The sequence below is a fragment of the Nylanderia fulva genome, unplaced genomic scaffold (genome assembly GCF_048542155.1).
Source record: "Nylanderia fulva isolate GAGA-0341 unplaced genomic scaffold, ASM4854215v1 Scaffold29, whole genome shotgun sequence".
In the NCBI taxonomy this organism is placed as follows: domain Eukaryota; kingdom Metazoa; phylum Arthropoda; class Insecta; order Hymenoptera; family Formicidae; genus Nylanderia; species Nylanderia fulva.
Window position 1 is genome coordinate 570,017 of NW_028190358.1, and position 18,212 is coordinate 588,228.

Sequence of the window (18,212 nt, forward strand, 5' to 3'; positions counted from 1 at the left end):
CTAGGTGACACATTTGAATTCGTAGGCACATTGCACTCCGTTAAATTAGACGCGATCTGTCCTCGTATTTTACGTCGGCAGTCTGATTTATTGCTGTTGAAAAAGTAACGATACATATCTAGTCCTCGCGTGACTAATTTATTTCTAAATTGCGACATTATCTGATAAATGATAGTGAAAATATATCTAGATAGTCTTTGAGGATACTGTAACGATACGTGTTTTCGACTAGTCATGAAGAAGTAAATTTTGTTTGCTTTGCTGCGCAAATCGCTATATTTCTTGTCAGTTGTCAAACAAATTTACGACTTTGTCCTAATTTATTTTCTCTAATTGGACACGATCGTCATTTTTGTCTACGACAATTTAAGAGTGGGATGTACGAACGAATCGTATATGTGTATACCATTAGCGAGTGCATCAATGTCTCTATGTGCATATCTGCCGTTCGTTTCGCGCGGTAGTTTCGCGGAAACACGCGAGAGAAACAAATGAGAGTTTGAAATGTGACGAATCGCGATGGGGCGGCGCAAACGAAACGTACCCGACGCCGTGTCATCCCTGGCATTTATAAACGGGAAACAATAAGCGCCGCGAAACGTACGTCGCTCTCGCCGTTGAGCTCTTCCACTGACACGCGAACGGCGAGATACAAAAGAGTCGAAAGGGCGAAACGTTGCCTCGCGGTTTAAACGATACTGATACCGTTTGTACTACGATTGTCCGACTATTTGTTGCGAATACGTGCCAAAGCGTAACGCTTTGACGACGCCGACATCCGACATACGTATATCGCCTTTTATTATGGCGAGCGTATTCGTCGCCTGATTTTCCGACCGCGGGAAATTGAGGCGATGACACATTTAACCCTTTGGCGCTCTCTAGAACGGATCGTATAACGCGATGAAAGATAATATTGTTGAAACAATAACGATCCGATACCGAGCGACCGATATCTCGAGTCGTATATAATGATAAGAAAAGTTACACGCAGAAGTACATGCAATTTTATTTTATGCTAATCACACGATGAATAATGTCTCAAAAAAAAAATATATATATATATATATATATCTGATAACTGCCAAACATAAACGTTTTTAATATCTAAAAAGAATAGAGAATAAATCATATCGTTGATTTGATTAGATATAATTTTATTTTGCAATACACATGCATTATTGTTAGAATGTAAACATATGTTTCTTATTTTTTGAATTTATTTACATGTCTCGATTATAATGAATAGTTTTCGTATACAAAGATATGAAGGTTATTCTTAATGCACAATTATAATTTTAAGAAAAATTATTTTTCTCTACCATTCGCGCCTGATGATTCTTATTAACCTAGAAAATTTAAATTGTGTTTTTTTTTTACATGAGAGCTATATCAATTACTTCGTGATATTCTAAATTCTAAATGATTTGCGCGCATATATATGAATAGGTAATATATATTCCTTTTCCATAATGTATATATGTACATGCGTTGTACGTATTAGAGATTATGTAGAAAATGTTCTAGATATACGGAAACCTTATGCAGAATTATGTATATTTTGCGCTACGGGCTTATCGGATAGAATTTGCAACGTATTTTATGGAACTTTGCTCAGACGCGATTATGAATATGTACATTTAGAATCATGGCTAACAAGTATGATAAACAACATTTAGTCGTACGATATACTACAAAGGTACAGCTGCTTATATAGAAGCGAATAAGTAGCTGCAGTCTTGTTGCATCTACTGGCTTAGGCTGGTTAAGCTTCATCGATGTCTCGAGCATTAGATACTCGGTAATCTCGGCTTATGTAGAGAGGAGGATCGAGAGAGATTAATTACTCATTCAGTTCGGAATTAGGCCTATTGACTTAAGGCTTACTCCTTCTTCTATCTTTGACCGGATCAGAAATTGACCGAGAGACACGCGTATCTTTTCTCAGAACATTTTTATCGATATAATTTTCAGTTATAATAAAAAGTTCAATTCAGGTCAAATTAAGAATAAACAAATATTTTTTGTAATTAAAAAATTCTGTGGATAAAAATTCCGCGGATAAAAATTATTTTTCGCGACTAGTAAAACTTTTATATCAAATAGTTTTATAACCATTAAATTAAATTAAAGCAGCTATCTCTTCTGGGATATTTAAATTGAACGTGAGAACAGAGGAATTTTACATTTGACCTTTCGCAAAAGTACCGGCAGAATCATTGGCCTAGACTAACACGAGAAAAAATCCTATGTTTTGATACGATGATTAGAGAGGACTTTCAAGACTCGGTCGGTGTAATAAGTTACCGCAAAAAAAAAAAAGTGTATACACTTTTTGGCTGGGTAAAGCTACAGTACGTGACTAGGATTCCTGAAATGTAGGACGAGAGAAAGGCGGTTATATATATATACACATACATATCTCCGAATCGTAAGGTCTAACAAATCTTGCTGTTTGTTCTCTGTGTTAATATTAAATCTCTGTTGAATTATCCTTTGTCTGATATCGTTATATCTATTTTATTTATGTTATGCTGTTGCGAGAGAACGTGTGTTATATAATATAACATTTGGAGATATCCGGATTCATAAAAAAATAGCGACATATGTTTTGTTGGCGTAATATTACATATATTTTACTGGAATAAAATTTATTAACAGAATAATATGAAATAATTTTTATAAATTACATTTTACGCATATATCCAATTTGCTCTGGTGCAGAGATTAAGGTTAAATAATTGTAGAGATATTATTGTTATAAGTTTTATATCATTTTAGAGTGTCCCAATTGTACACAAAAAATTTTTTGGCAGCTACAGATCTCATTCAAAACAACACTCTAGAATGTACGATAACAAATAAAATTATACGTCGCTGCAAAATTGCATACCATTCATTGATGCGTATTTCCATCAATTTATTTAGTCAATTTTGCCATTCTTCCATCGGTGTAAACTGCTAACCAAATTTTATTCTTTTTCAGAGAGAAAGAGAGAGAGAGAGAGAGAGAGTGCCGTTCGGTATTTATATTATTCTGAAATATGTGTAATCGTTCCAATCAGTGTCGCAATTATTCATGTAACTTGATTGAAATGTTTTGAAAGTTTACTAGGCCGAAGCGTTTAAGCAGAAGCTTATATGAAATTATTCCGTGAATATTATCGGTATAATAATACATACCGCGCAAAATTGAAATGCCTCTTGTCCTACGTTCTCAACTGAACGAGAATGACAACAGTAACGTAAGTATGTTTGCGCTGCAAACGAATGGGATGAGCTCTAAAAAAAATAACGATAGAATCGCGACAAAAGGGTCGCAGAAAGGAAAACGCTGTTAAATCAACGACATAAAAGAATATGACGGACATACATATATGTGTGTGTGGAAAGGGGGAGGGTTTCATATTTTACATATGTACATATATACGAGATATGGCCTAAATATCTCGAGATACCTTTCAAATATAATGGAACTGAGAGATTTTCTTTCAAAGAATCTTATTGCACTTTTTATCGAAAATATAGTATGCTAACGAGTATACATATTTACTGCGTAAATGCATCAAATTTAATTGAATGTTGTTAGGTATATGTTCATAGCAATTTTACGAAATTGTGTGAAATTATACATCCGCGGAACGGAGTGATGCGCGTTGTTTAACTTCAAAGACAGCGCAAGTTCTGCGTAAACTTGACGAGAATATAGAATTTGCGAGAGATAATGTGCACATGGTATATACTTGATGCTAAATGTTTTTACGGTTATATGTAGTTGTGCAGCGGTCGGAATCCATTGTCCGAGCAAAAAATCGTGTCGAGTTCGCGAGACATTATCCGCAAGTAAGTTACCATCTCTTCTTACAGTACACCGGCTTCACAACGGGTGACTAGAACCTTTCTTTAAGTCTTATGTAGAATATTATTTCTGATACCGCGAGAGAAAATTTAATATTATAATCATTATGAACTAAAGATTAAACAGAAAAGATCGTCGTGTTGGATACTCTCATTGTTATTAATGTTAACTATATATATCTGTTCTCGACAATGTTTTTCTCAGAATTTCGAATTTTCGATCTCTAATTCATTATTTTTGAAACGTATAATCCAATCTGTATAAGATGAGAAAACTTATTTTAAACAAGAGATACATTTTTACTCGTGTGTCACTTTTCTTCTTTAGGTTGAGATACACATAGTAGAATCCAGTAATGTAGTCTGAAAGTTTCTGCCATGTTAACAGACGTGAACTAGAACTATGCTAAACAGTATTCAATTCTAAAATCGATAATTGCTAAATTTGAAGTATTATGATATATCAAAATAATTGATTTCTAATTGACGAAATCGGCATTTAAGAAATCGTTAAAATTAAAAATCGAGAAATGTATTGGCTTTTTTTTTGTATACCATTACTGGTTTTTTTATTTCCGAAATATAATTATCCCACCATTAATTTCTACAATTTACGTACGCGATTTGCAATGGAATCGCATCGTGAGCGGGTCAGTGATGATAATTTTATTACGCAAACGATTTTACATTCGCCCGTAATGTTCATTGCGCCTGATTGTACAAAAATAGAGAACTTTCAGTTGATTGCAATTTCATGACGGCTGGATTTTTATGCAGTCATGTGTTTTGCCGACGTCGTGTGTTTGCCATCCGTTGAGTTTTTGTTCATTAAAATTTTTCGTGCTACGGCAGGCGACTATTGCAGGTCGCAATGGCATTAGCGGAATCCCACAGCTGCAACCGTATAAAACTGTAAAATGTTGCCCGGACGGACGATTCGCGCGTGTGCACGTGCACGTATCTTCATTAACATACCTAATTAATCTTCGATAAATATACGCTCCATCGCCGCTCCGTCCCATCGTGGCGCATCATTTTTATACTCTCGAATCTCATGAATAAGCAAAGTCGTAATAAACGTAATTAATGTCGGCATAAGCAGAGATATACGCAACGTAATTTTTGTAATCCTAGTAGGTACTTTACTGCGAAGAGGTTGCTTCAACAGACTCCGCGCTTCTCTCGCGAAATAATTAAAATTTACGAAAACACGCGGCTTCTTCTTTCCCGCGTATCTACCGTCTAACGTTAGGCAAAGCTCTAATAAGAATTATATACTGGCTTATAAAACTATTAAGGGATAGCGTACTCAAATGAGTTTGCTAGGGTCGAAGAAGGCGGAAGAGCTTAGTAGTTTCTTGTTGAAATGTGGTCTCGGTTAATCCGAGTTATTTTTCTCACAACAAACGGAATAAATAGCTCACTGGGCAGCCGCTATCTGTTGTTTACGATAATCTTTATATTTTTTTTTTTTTTATAAGACGAATTATTTTTTTCCCTATACAATATGGATATATTGTTCAAATTTAATTGTTCAGAAAAATGCTGGCTATTAAAATTCAAGTCCAAAATTGTAATTTTTTTTCAAATAAAATATTTAAATATATTTGTAATATGCGTATACATAGGAATACAGGAAATTACGTAATAAACAGTCTCTTTTAATTAAGTCGTCCGAGTAGAGAGCTTTGTAAATTATCCGTTAGATCACGGTTTTGATAACGGTAAAGAGGTGGCAGATGACGCAAAATGGAGCGCTATAACGTAGAACGATTAATCTAAACAGGATGATAAAGAGTGGAGGGATATATATTTTCCGGAACGTGTTAATGCCTTTAAGAATGGTAAGCTAGGAAAATGTTGAAATATGACGGTAGATTTGTCGAATTAAAATGAACGATCCAATTCGCAAATTCGTCGTTTGAAATGGCGATGTTGCGGGAACCGACTTAATAACGACAATGTCGCGTCGTTCGAATCCCGTTTAAATCTGAATCAAGTTGCACGATTGAGTTCCTGCCCAGATCCTTGATGTAGCGTCCTAACGGGTGCTTCGCATTAATTAAGGCGAGTTGCTCATCAATCTTATTTTCTCTTACCGCTGCCGCAGCGGAAGGGAAGATTAATGTAGGTAAGACAGAAAAATCGAGAAAAACCGACGCGTATATCCTTTCCGTAATTTACAGCCATAGACCCGGACGCCGAGATGCTGCGCGTGCGCGCGGAAACGAATTTCAGAGATTCATGCAAATCATCTTTAAGCGATCCGTGCAAAATCTGTGATTACAGCTCGTGTTTTTGGCCCCCTGGTTTACGGTTCGTGCCAAGAAGCTTATTTTTCCCCTTTGCGACATTTCGATATTATATTCAAATTGACACGATAGGAATGTGTCTAAATGTCTACATTGATACTCGAACATGATATATATATATATATATATATGTCAGCTTTAATAGCTTTAAGGATTATGATATTAGTGGAGTAAATGTGCCAGAGCAAACAGGCGTCACTTTGCTCTAACTATGCATGACAGATTAAATGAAAGTAACGAATTTGCGCTAATGCCATAATTATCTCTCGCCATTATATTTTTCACGAGACGCATTAGGTCTCTGATATATTAAAAAGCTCTCTTTCTCTCTCTTTTTCTCCCTCCCTCTCTCTCTCTCTCTCTGCCCAATCGCTCAAAAGCTGGTAAAGTGGCGCAGTAATTTATGTGGGCACATCAAAAGGATGTGAAATCGATGAATTGCTCGGATGAAAATTGCGGCTATATACAGGTACGTATCACCACTAATGCAGTTCATGTATATATATATATATATATATATATGTACACTATTTACGTCGTCTTAATTCAAGATTTAAAAGAGTTTTGCACAGTTTTGCATGAGTAAAAAACATGAATAGTTGTAAAGCATTTTATTACTCATTTTCGTTAAACAGCTAAATTGACTTTTGAGTGCACTACATGTTAAATTGAAATTGCAAACGGCCGTGAACGGGATTGGTTTAATTATGATAATTATTATAACATACTCTCTTCGTAATTAATCAAAATCAAGTGCGATATATGACATATATATAATTACATATATAATTATATGTATGTAATTATATATATAATTATATACATAATTAAACATGATTCATTTATCGATAAAAAAGAAATTAATAGACCTTCTCATATTTATATTTCGGACGTCTATTATACGAAGCTGTTTGCAACTGATATTATATATATTTCGAGCACTCAAAATTCTGTCATGTCTATCTATGCACTTGTAATCTTACTATAACATAATGAAGAAAATACCGTTAAATTTATTATTATCAGACAAGTGGACTTTCCATTAATAAATGTTATATATTACATTTTTTAATATGTTAATGCACATGAGGGGAAACCAATAGTGTTACAGATCATTGCACATTCACATAGAGAGCAGTATATGTGTGTGGATAAATTCGTTGTATGAAACCGTATCTTAAAAAATGAGTCGGATATTTGATAGTTTTCGATAAATGTGTACAAGTGTGTTAAGGTTGAAAATAAAGTGACATTAGCCAAAAGCCTTGATTGAACGAAACTGCATGTTTTATTATTCTGTATTGTTTTTTATTTTTATAATATACATACACTAAATAGATCTCGCGTTTTAAAAAAGTATTATTCTACATTTTTCGCTATTTGATTACCTAGGAAGAAAATAGCATTCCTATTCCTTTTTCAGAGCATCGTGACGCAGTGCGATCGATACGTATCGCGCCGCGACGACTATTTAAACATATTTTATATATATTTATTTGAGTCGTATTTGTATATAGGTAAGCTATATTAAATCGCGCGAATTTGGAGAATTCTTCTGCCAGTTGTACGAACAGATAAAACGTAGAATCAATATATATGTATACATATAAGATAAGAAGCCGAGATGGATAAGAGTTCATTCTTTCTCGACCAAGTTGAAAACATATCAAATATTAAAGAAATAGTGTGTAGTCGAGAATATATTTATATTCGAAAGATATTTGGTCAGGATATTAATTTCGTCCGGATAGGAGCAAAGGTTTCTCAATTTATTCCAACGCTATATATATGTTTATCGTTTAATTGTCCGAGCTTTATCAGTCTTCACTCCGATGATTCTTCCGAGCTGTGTCTTTTCTTTCGTTGTCGTTCGCTGTGAGTCCCGAGAAGAGAGAGATCCCTCGATACCAAAAGTCGGCATATAAATACCCGGCGTTAACAGTATTCCCACCCGAAATATCGGACCAATCAACGTTGTCCTCGTTTATCACAAAGAGATGTGTTTTTGGTTTTCTCAGAATAACAAAATATCGCTCCGAACGCTCTCGACAAATAAGTATTACAAATAAGCACTCGGTAAAAGGTCGATAAACAAAATACGGAGATTCAATAATCTCGTCGTCAAAAGTCTCTCTCGTTTTCGTTCTCTCTTATACATACACGGAAATAAATAAAATATATATAAAATGCCCACAGCTCGGCCATTCCTGATTTTTTTGACCGTCCCGGTCAACGTTATTATCAAAATTATCGAACACAATATAAATAACATGTCTTTTCAAAAATCATACAAAATCATACACTTATATACGGGCGCATCTAATCCGGTGCTCGTATTCTTGTATAGGGCCGCTGCGTTAGTTGGAACTCATCAACATCGGTGATAACGCAACGATCGCGATCCAGAAATTTTTTCACGGTATACGGGCCTTTATATTTTGATATTAATTTTCTATTTATTCCGGCCGCCGTTTCTACATTACATATTTCGACATAATCGCCAACGCTATATTTATGGGCCGCTTTTCTGCGCAAATTATAACGTTCGGCGCCCTTTCGCTGCGCTTCGCATATCTTTTCGCACGCATTTTCGTGAGATTCGAATTTAAATATCGCATTCTTTCTTATAGAATCGTACAATGGTTTCGCTAACAGAGAGAAATTAGGAATAAACCGGCGAAAATAACTAGCCAGTCCAACAAAACGTTGTACGTCCTTGGCGTTTCGCGGCACCGGGCAATCAACAACAGAAGCAATATTTTCGTCCACTCGCATTTTCCCGAGATAACCCGATTCATATACTTCTTTGATTTGTGCCGACGCATCTTCTCCGATCGTAGGATTAATCCTCAGCTCGTCACACGCGTGAATAGAATTGTTATCGCAGTTGATGTGCATTAATGCGTTAATCGCGCGCGTCTCTTCAGTGCTCTCGATTTTAAATGTTTCTCCGATCGTAGGATTAATCCTCAGCTCGTCACACGCGTGAATAGAATTGTTATCGCAGTCGATGTGCATTAATGCGTTAATCGCGCGCGTTTCTTCGGTGCTCTCGATTTTAAATGTTTCTCCGATCGTAGGATTAATCCTCAGCTCGTCACACGCGTGAATAGAATTGTTATTGCAGTCGATGTGCATTAATGCGTTAATCGCGCGCGTTTCTTCGGTGCTCTCGATTTTAAATGTTTCTCCGATTGTAACATGCAATTGCGAACAGTTTAAAAAATCTCTTCCCAGGAGAACATCGAACTCTATTGCACTACACGGTACCACGTGAAACTTTATCTCGACTCGCACGCCGCTAACTTCCAATTGTCCGCGAAAAGTACCGTCAATTCTCAATCGTGACCCGTTAATGCCGCAGAACGATCGCTCGTTTACATTAGAAAAATGTGATTCACACGGAATCACATCGCCACGCACAAGACTAATTGGTGACCCCGAATCAACCATCGCGTCCAGCATATACACGTACCTGTCTTTCGCGTTCAGGGGCGTAATTTTCACGCGTATCGTGTAGGGTTTCGGAAGATCCACCGGGTGCACCACATTCATCGTGGCGGCGCGCGCAAAGTCTCTCGCCGCCTCCGATGTCGAAGCCTGACCACGTCTCGGGCATTCCCTCGCAAAATGCTCCGTCGACTCGCACACAAAACACGCTTTTTTATTCGGCACTTTTTTGCACTGGGCCGCAAGGTGCCCCACCTCATGACACCGGTAACACTCTCTCGCTCCTCCAGCCGCCAGCGCATCAGTCCCCCTACTGCCGGTGGTCCTCAATCCATCCTTGTTCGTCCTGGCATCACTCGCCTTCCTTCCTTCAGGTTGAATCTTTTCGAACGCCTTGAGTAGATCGATCCCTTCTCGACAATTCAGCATACGCGCCTGGTTTCTCAATTGTTGATCCGACACGCCCTCGATGATGTAGTCCAGGATTTCGTCTTCTGCGATCGGCACTCTGTTAGCTAGAATCATTTTGCTATGGTAGTAATCACAAAATGATTCACCAGCCCTCCAGATTCGCGATTCGAATTCCCTTCTCATCACCAGCTTTCCCGGACGTAGGTCGAACATCTGCTCCATTTCTTTGAGCAGCTCCTCCATGTTCAATACGAGGTACTCGGCTCTTGAGTAGAACCAAGCGAGGGCACGTCCTTTCAACCTCGAACTGACTAGTATCCGTGTGGAGTTCTCGTCCAAGTTGTACGTATGCTTCAACAATTGGAGTTGCTGCTTCCACCTCCAAAAGGTATTTTCGGATCCGTCGAATTCGGGCAGCAGTTCTTTAATATTGCGAACTCCGCCTGCTGTCAACGACGTAACGCTGCCCTCCGATGCCGCGTTACTTCCTGGTGCGGGGGACCTTCTCGTAATCTCTAATTCCCGCCGCATCAGTTCCTGCTCTCTCTGCCAACACGCCTTCTCACGTCTCAGCAGCTCTAGCTCTCGCCTCATCACAGCGACGCTTTCCTCCAGGTTCAATGCCGTGAAGCTCCTGTCCTCCGACGCACGTGCCTCCTCGCCCGCCGTCAATGTTCCGCCGTCCTCCGCGACTTGACGCGAACACCCAGGGCTCAAGACAATTTCACGCCGCACCTGTCCTCGTTCCTCTTCCAGCTCTCTCCACACGCTCGGGTTATGCTCGTTCAGCCGTTTTATCAACTCGGCTTTTGCTCCACTAGTAGTCAGTCCTCGTAGACGAAGAGCGTCTTTCAACTCGGCCACGGTCATCTCATTTCCCGTTTCCATTTTGAATGTTCCTGTCGTCAGACTTCAATCTCCTCCGACGCTAGGGCAGGCCACGATCCCACTTCTGATGTTGTAGTCGAGAATATATTTATATTCGAAAGATATTTGGTCAGGATATTAATTTCGTCCGGATAGGAGCAAAGGTTTCTCAATTTATTCCAACGCTATATATATGTTTATCGTTTAATTGTCCGAGCTTTATCAGTCTTCACTCCGATGATTCTTCCGAGCTGTGTCTTTTTCTTTCGTTGTCGTTCGCTGTGAGTCCCGAGAAGAGAGAGATCCCTCGATACCAAAAGTCGGCATATAAATACCCGGCGTTAACAGTATTCCCACCCGAAATATCGGACCAATCAACGTTGTCCTCGTTTATCACAAAGAGATGTGTTTTTGGTTTTCTCAGAATAACAAAATATCGCTCCGAACGCTCTCGACAAATAAGTATTACAAATAAGCACTCGGTAAAAGGTCGATAAACAAAATACGGAGATTCAATAATCTCGTCGTCAAAAGTCTCTCTCGTTTTCGTTCTCTCTTATACATACACGGAAATAAATAAAATATATATAAAATGCCCACAAGTGTTAATTTAAATGTGAAAAACTATTTATATTGCACGTTTATATATTGCACATTTTTTTTCTTTCCCTTTCTTCCCTTCAATCGAAGTTTGTCCTTCCACACTTACATAACTGATGTATGCGTTTTTGCTTTCCGATATGTTCTGATTTCGCGAACATTTTATTTCACATTACTCATTACATTCGTTTGCCTCTCTCTTATATCAAATAATATTATGCATATATGTATTATTTGTGTAACGTCGTTTCGGAACATTTTGATAATTGTATATTTTATATATACGAACAAATAATAAAACATTCAATTTCTCATGACTATTATGAGATATAAGTTTTTCGTTAATAATTAATTATATCCATATATTACTGACTTTACTGTAGAATTATCCATTTAATACGGTGAAGGTGAATAATTCAGTATCATTAATAATTGAGATAATGCATATATCTGTGTGTGCTGATAATCGTATATAATATATGTACATATATATGTATATATATATATATATATATATGCATTGTACTTATACTGTAATAATTCCATATATATGTATATGTACATCAATTTAAATATACATATGTATCATATAAAAGTGGCTTTATTGCACGTTTTACATGTTTTACATTTTTACATGATCGTTATCCACAATTTATTTTATTTTTTGTATAAATAATAGGGAGGAAAATTATATGCAAAGTTTTATCTATATTCAAAATAATATTATATACATACTAATATTTTCAATTTTATGAAATAAGATTGATCGAACCTTTTCATCTTCGGTTTTCAAATCCGTGAGATATTAGAAAGTTATGAACAATTTCAAACTTATCCTTATCTTGTTTAAATATCGACACATTTTTAACGTTAAAAGAGTGGTGGTGAAAAATAGTCTTACGTCTCTTCTTTTCGTTTTTGATTGAACAAACATAAATAAAAGGGCCGTGTCAGAACGTTCGAGTAAACGTAACGTAATGTATCGCGAGGTTGCATTGCACTGGCGTGGATAAAATATATTTTTACAGTGGGACCGGACCTTCACGTCAGTTACAGACGTACTTCGTCGTGATTGTAGCGCTTTTATCGTTTTTACGAGCTTTCTCTCTCCCTCTCTCTCTCTCTCTCTATATATATATATATATACATGTGTGTATGTATGTATGTGTGTTAACTCCCTTTTCCTCATGTACGAAACCTTCGTATGCACACGTTGCACACGCAGTCAATTGAAACGCAAACACGATAAGCGCCGTCGATGCGCGACCTGTGACAGATCTCAACGTAAATCGTATACTCGCATCGCTAAACGCGACATTTTTCCAGTTTTAACGCTCGCGAAATTACTTGTTTCGCGTCTGCCGTTCTTTATACAAATAATTCTTGAACACGAATGTTCCACAAACTGTACAAATTTCCCTTACAAGCAGCAAAAATTATCAGTTATCAATAATCAATAATCTGTTTAAAAAATTTCGTCGAAGAATGCAAAATTGACAAAAGACATCGTAGCATAAATTTTATTCTATTGCTACAAAATCGAATTGTCTTGCTGGTTAATCATATATAATCGAAGTATATAATTAATACAATCGAATAAAAATAAGATTTTTTAAGATAAAAGATACATATTTCTAAAGATATATAAATTAAAAAATTTTATACAATACCTACTTATTTAAAAAAGAGTTTTTGACTTTTACCTCGGGCAAATTACATTGTTACAATCTAGGAAGATGATATGATGTTTAGTTATTAATAGATGATAATAGTATGTTCTTTAATTTTATATATCGCACTTTAGTAACAAATATACATATATAAAAGTATAAATATATTGATAGAAATGACGAAATCACGATATGTTTGTCCTATTATGGAATGGTACGACAAGATCGCATCCTGGTATTGTGCATTCGATCGCAAAATGGATATAGACACATTACGCAACCCCGTTTAGCTATCGTAGAAAATGTCGCAACCAGGATTGCGTTCTACTATCCTCTAGGAGTTACAAGATTGGTCAGGTATACGCAAGGCTTTATCGAAGCTCCTCTAATTCACATGAGAGACAGTAAAGAAAACGATTGCATCTTCTTTATAAAGAATTATTTTAACTAAAGTGATGGAGCGATTAAGATGTTAGTTTATTCTTTAATGTATATATTATAATATAAAAAAACCACAGTTATATAAATCAAATCAAGACAAGTAAGCTTAAGACAGAGAGAAATTCTTACTTTCTCAGAATCACGCATTATTATCTAATGCGAACGATGAGAAACTCGGTTATCTAGAAGGGGATGAAAACCCAGTTCTCAATTCTGTCGATTTCCTCCCTCTATCCTCTCTCTACAAATAGCTTCGGATCAAACCCCTCGTAATCCTTATTCACATTCGTTTCGTCTCATTCATTTGTATATGCGCTATTTCGGTATGCCGATGGTGTGAATGCCGCTTAAAGGTCCACGTGCTCCATGAAACCGGGACCCGCAGCGCGAGATACCCGCGGCTGCCTTTTATTGCCGCGACAAACATAGGGAAGGGATTTATTTGTAACGCCGCGTGGCACATCGCGGATTCGCGACCGCGTCCATTCCCGGGTAATAAAATCGCGACAAACTGATTTCGATCAAAGCCGGGGAGAAAGCACCGGTCGGCCGACTAAACCCTTTAAAATCCTCTCGAGCGCATCGAGCATTTTCAATGCTTTGCGTGTACTATGGTAGATAAAAGTTCCGCAGCTCTATGTTACGTGTCGTATATCGGCCGCGTTGCGTTTCCGCATGCGTTTTCACGTCGGAGAACGAAAAGGGGCCGTAATCCTTCGCAAAGTCGATCGTTTCTGTTAGTCCCGGCCTGTTTCTACGCATTAAACTCGAGCTATTTGCATATTTCGAGAGGGAAAGAGCGAGTTGCTCTCGCAGAAATCTGAATGTTCTCACGCATCGTCGGATATTAATTCATACATTCGCCTCCCCGCCAGCTCGTCGATTACCGTCCGGTCGGTTAATCGCTCGCTTCGCCGTTATTTATCCGGCTTGTTAGCATATTAACGTTAATTAGTGGCTCGCTAGAAATTCCTTAACCGCGGCGTGGTTGCTGTTAAATGCGTATAAACAGCGAGGCGAACGTTCAAAAATCACGCGCTTATTCCCGAATTACGCATACACCGGGAATCATTTCGCCGAATATGCATTTGACGGGGAATAATCAAGATACAATTGGTTCGATTTTCAACAACTGGTTCGTTGCTCGCGCAAACGGTGTGCGATAACACCGGTAACCATTATGTCCAATTGCTCTAATTGCTCGGAAAGTTTGCCGCTCGACGACCGAGTGTTTCGGTCGAGCGTGATGTGTATCGCGATTCACGGAAGTATATGTTCTCTCGCGAAAGAACAAAAAATAGAAGAAAAAGAAGAAACTTGACGTTTTAATTGCACGACAATAACGCGACGCAGGACTCCCGCGCATGATATAATAATAACCGTAAGTGCCTCTCTCATTAGCGGCTCAAGTTCCTCATTCAAATAGCTGCCGCTTCATATCCCGATCCAGTTTAACCCTCCGGCCTTAAGAAAGGTCCTATTAGTCTCGCCACCTGCCGCCAGCATCCCCTCCTTCGTGAGAGTGAGAGAGAGAGAGAGAGAACCCGCTTCGTCGCGAGGATCATTGCGTGCGAGTTAAGCGAGTTATGCCGGTAATTAAATGCAGCGGAATTGAATGCGTCCCCCGACGCAGGAGCTAATCGACATCTCGCGAAGTGCGCCTTGTCGAGTAATTCGACGACACGTCGCGTCGGCGCGAATTACCCGAAACCCGAAAATTATGTCGCAATAGCGCGGCTGATGACGAAACTTGTAAAGTGCTAAAAAAAATGTTCATACAAATTATATAAAAAAATTAATAAAAATAATAAATTAAAAATAAAAAAATCTTACAAAGTATCAGCTTTTATGTGACTGAAAAACAAAGCACTTCTCTCTTACCATTTGTATTCTCTCAACATATGTTTATATTTCCATTGTCTTCGCGATACTCTGCGTATTGACAAGCGAAATGTTCTCTCTCTCTCTCTCTTTTGCTCGTATCACAATGATTTCGATTTAAAAGGATATTCTTTTTTTTTTTTAGTTTTATCATCTCTCGGTGATACTCAAAGTACGGAAGAAATGAATCCGCGATGCAGGTTGCTCTTTACTCGCGTAGTTAATGTTATTTATTTCATGTCTTTCGCGGTCGCTCATCGCTCACGATCCCGAGCGTCCTCGATTTTGCTCGACGGAGATTGCATTTAATTAAAACGCATGGTAGCCCGGCTTGTTTTCGAGGCCGCATTGGGATTAATAAGTCATACACTGTTACGCGTGCACAGCGACGGTCATTTTACATACATGGCGGGCTTGATTGTAAATCGTAAAGTATATTACGGAACCTCTCTCTCTCTCTCTCTCTCTCTCTCTCTCTGTCTCCCTCCCCGATAGAGGGTAGTCGCGATTATCGTTCGTTACGATGTCACGTTGCTCGACAAAAAGTTTGGTACAATAGCTGCCGCAGTTATAATAAATTACTGTCACTCGTCCACACGTGTAACTGGCGGGTTATATATATATAGATATATATATATATATATATATATATATATAATCGTGCATGCACGGTATATATAGGCGTATCTTTTATCAGCCTGGAATAAAATTCGCCTATTAACCCTTCACGCGAATTTCGCGTAAAAATCCTATCCGTCGTCCTCGCCACTACATACATATGTTTGGAACCAAAAGTTATCTTCAAATCGCTGTCACAAAACGCGCCGACGTTTTTTTTCATCGCAAAAAAACGCGCGCGAAAGCTATATCCCTTTTGCCATTTTCCGATCTTTTTTTTTTTCTTTCATTTTATTTTGCGCAATCCCATCCGTTCCGGCCGTAACCTTCGCAGGGGATGGACATCTGCATTTAATTACAATCGCGCGCCGCGTGTTTTTACAGAAACGCACACACACACACATACGCATTCGCGAGTGCGAGGATTAATAAATTACAACGCGCGTCGGTGATGCGGCCGGCATTTTCAACGCGTTCCCCGGGATTAATCCCGAATAATGTCCCGCAAACTGCGCGACACGCGATCGAAAATAAAACGCCGTCGACGCCACAGGCACACTTTTCCTACGCACATCGGCCGGATATTTTTATGGGGTGTACACCGGGTTTTATGGCCCGTGCATCGTGAATCACTGATTCCCAGCAGCCGAATGTGTCCACGGAGAAACGAGCGAGCCGTTAACCTGATAGTGCCTTTAAATGCCGTCGTCACGTACGCCAGTTCAAAGCTGCTAACGAATTCCCGGCTGAAATTCGTTGCACGTGAACGGAAATGCGCCCAGCAGCTGCGACGGGAAGCGATCGTGCATTCTTTCGGATTGCGAATGAATCTGCTTCCGCGACCTGTCACTGAAACAGGAAGGAAACTGCTATATATCGGTAATACTATTCCACTCTTTCGTACGCAAATTGGAAAATATTCACCGTTCGCGATAATATGTGTGATTCGAAGTCATTTAGACCAAACTGTAAACGTTACTACGAATTTTACGACTGCCTATTACCGTTTTATTTCAACGTAGAGAATTATGCATACTCCCGTGTAATCTGCGCAATCCATGTATGATTAAGTATCTTCGTGTAAATGGATATACTGGTTACGTATTATATCAACAGTGAAAAATTTATCATCATTTATCACCGTGTATTTATCGCTATTATTTTTTCAAACGAGGAACGATAATCATAACGATTAAACGAAAACTGAAACGTCACGGGATATATCGATTAAAGATCGAAAATGCAATAAATGCATTTAATCGTCCGCATTAAATGACAGAACAATCGTAATGTAATAATTACCGAGGACGATTTGCTTAATCGAAGCATCGAACGGGATGACTATGTATATATGTATATAGGCACAATATGTATACATATGTATGTGATTCTGTGAGAGCAACCCGGGAGAGAGAGAGAGAGAGAGAGAGAGAGAGGATGGCACGTCTGGAACAGCCCGAGATTAATGGCTGGTCAAATGCGTGGAGTGTATGTTGCCGCACTTTGTGCGTCGTCCAGGCCTATATTGCCCATTCCAGTTTCCCCCTTTTTCTCCATCCACCGCTTTTACGTAGATAAATGCGAACGATATGGAAGACTCGCGCAAACTCCCATCGTGAACAAGCCTGCGCTGCTGTTCCCAGGCTATGAGTCGTTGTAAATGAACCTAGAGAGAGCCAGATGGTTGATTTTTCGTCCCTTTATGTAATCACAATACGAGTTTGACAGACTCGCGGTGTAAAGTTAATCCAATCGATTAGCTCGCGCCAATAAGCTCGGCGTTCAAGTATCACGGAATATTGCGCGCCACGATAATTTTCTCCGGCGAGTCGAAAACAAGAAAGTACTTTCTCCGATGTTTATCGGAGATGTAATATTGGGACCCGTCACGTCGGTAAATCTGTTACGCGATGCATCTACCTTCGCACGGAAGTAAGTTAGCAAACTGGGGCATCAGATATAAGCGGAAGAGATCGTCGGGGAGAGAGTTTAGGCAAGATGGAGGCGCGAGGAAACGATAGATACCCATTATTTCGCCGTTATATTTGCTCTTCATTATTTCCATCGGGGTCGACCGCGAGATGATCTGCTGATTCTCGCTCAT

At 38.6% G+C, this 18,212-nt stretch overlaps 1 protein-coding gene across 2 annotated transcripts in view; it reads left to right on the top strand.

Annotated features, from left to right (window-relative positions):
* The window catches only part of LOC114933108 (protein O-mannosyl-transferase TMTC1), a 162,326-nt gene that overhangs the window by 6,181 nt on the left and 137,933 nt on the right, over nt 1-18,212 (top strand). The gene's annotated exons all lie outside the window — the stretch shown is intronic.